This window comes from Condylura cristata, unplaced genomic scaffold, assembly GCF_000260355.1.
Source record: "Condylura cristata isolate star-nosed mole 26May11 unplaced genomic scaffold, ConCri1.0 scaffold00010, whole genome shotgun sequence".
Taxonomy (NCBI): Eukaryota; Metazoa; Chordata; class Mammalia; order Eulipotyphla; family Talpidae; genus Condylura; species Condylura cristata.
Genome location: NW_004567111.1, coordinates 8486527 through 8488468, shown reverse-complemented (window position 1 = coordinate 8488468; position 1942 = coordinate 8486527). Strand labels below are relative to the sequence as shown.

The following is a 1942-nucleotide window of genomic DNA, read 5'->3' as shown; positions in this document are numbered from 1 at the left end:
CACTCCCACACTGCCCCCTTCGCCCGCTCCTTTATAAAGTGCAGTGCCTGAGCTTCTTGGCTTCATCACACAACGGGAGGGCCCAGCTCACTCTGTTGTTTCACACCCTTCTCTCCTGGGACGTCAGGGTGCTTGACATCAGAGCACATCTTAATCAATTGTGCCAAGGACCACGTGCCAAGTGAAGTTCAGGCAGCGGCAGGTGTTAGAGCCTGCTGTATGTTATATTTAATCCTTGCAATCCTGTAATGGTGATGATAATGATACAGGGTGATGATAATGATACAGGAGGTAGTTATTTAATGCCTATTTAGTAGTGGGAGGTCCCTAAATAATGTCCAATTGATGATGGAATAACCTGAGAGCACACAGTACTTGATAATGTGAGCTATCTTCCTACTGAAGCCAATTCCAGAAACTGCGCAGACCTACTACACAGATCCCACAGGTGACTGTTCTGTCTGCTAACCCACAACCTTCTCTTTTCTAGTGGCTCCAGTAGATTGAAATTCCTTCCTCCTTTAATTCAAAGCTTCATCCCTACAACTCCTACCCCTGAATCCGGGTTTGGTCCATTTACTTTATGCCCCACTACCTGCTGGAGGGTTGACCTGGGCTCCCAAGCGGTGCTGGCAAAGTTGATGTCCAGGTTACCAGCCCTCTCCCCAACACCCAACAAGAAGGCAAAAATTCTCAGGGAAAAAAAGTCAACGTTTAATTCCACACTTGGCAGGGCCAAAAAAAAAAAAAAAAAAAACACCAAAAGGGAAAAGTATGCTCCTTTAGAAACAGAATGTCTAGGTGTGATCTCCAACTTGCACAGTCCCCCGAGGGGTGGGGGGCTTTAGGACGCTGGGCCAGTGCCCTCTCCCCTAATTTCTGAGTCTGCGCGTCTGGCAGCGCGACAACACGCGCTTCCAGCTAGTTCCCAGGGGAAGCCCACACTGCAGGGCTGGGATCAGCGGTGTAGACACTAAGTGAAGTTGTCTGTGTGTGAAACTTTACTGAGCGGTCAGGGTGCCGCGCCTTTACCCACTCGGCCACAGCCCCGGTGATGCCTCCGGCAGCCCTGACGGCGCCTCTATCAAAAATACCGAGTCTCCAGGCTCCCTTCCCGGACAGGACCAGAGGGAGACATTTAACGTAACATTCGGGGTTTGCTTTTCGCCCATTGGTGCGGCTCTGGGGACCGGCACTGGAAAGAAGGGGTCCTTCTTGGCAGGGGACTTCCGCGGGGGCCTCGTCGCACACCAGCCCCCAGTCGGTGCGGACCCCCACTTCTGTGCGCGCGCCCCTTTCACACCACTCGGGGGCGCGCCTGGGGCGTGGGCGGGGCCTGCGGCTAGCTGACTTCCGGTTCTCCCTGCGCCTGCGTTGCGCACGCGCAGCTGCGCCTCCCACCGGCACCAGCTCAGCGCTCCGGAAGTGGCTGTGCTGAGCGTCCGAACTGGACGTGGCGGCGACCGGCTATTTCTGCCTGTTTACTCTTCAAGTCTCACTTTCTCCCTGAACTGGCATTAGGAGTCCGCTTTAATGTGCATAGAGGGTCTCATGCAATTTAGGAGCCTTTTCGGATTAAAAAGGAGAGGCTCTGCCGAAACCCGGGATCGAACCAGGGACCTTTAGATCTTCAGTCTAACGCTCTCCCAACTGAGCTATTTCGGCGCCCTCCCTGTGTGTTCTGTAATAAACTATCACTAAACTCTCTCTCTCTGGTGGTTCCGCCTCTTCTCGGCTCTTTTCGTGCTGCTTCTCTGTCTTACTGATCTCAGCGTTCGTCGGCCTGGCGCCTAGAAGCCAGGATGAGGCGCCCCGCGTCTGTTACATACTCTCCCACCCATATCAATTTCCGACTTTCTCCTGCGCGCGGGCGTCGTGGACAGCGCCCGCACCAGCTACGGGTTTCGGGCTGGGCGCCGGGCCCAATCGGCCCCCCTGTACC

The 1942-nt window shown here is 54.7% G+C and overlaps 1 non-coding gene across 1 annotated transcript; it reads right to left on the bottom strand.

Annotated features, from left to right (window-relative positions):
- Window positions 1–1592: 1592 nt before the first annotated feature.
- Window positions 1593–1665, bottom strand: TRNAF-GAA. Its single transcript has one exon. It is a non-coding gene; the product is annotated as a tRNA-Phe (tRNA).
- Window positions 1666–1942: the final 277 nt, after the last annotated feature.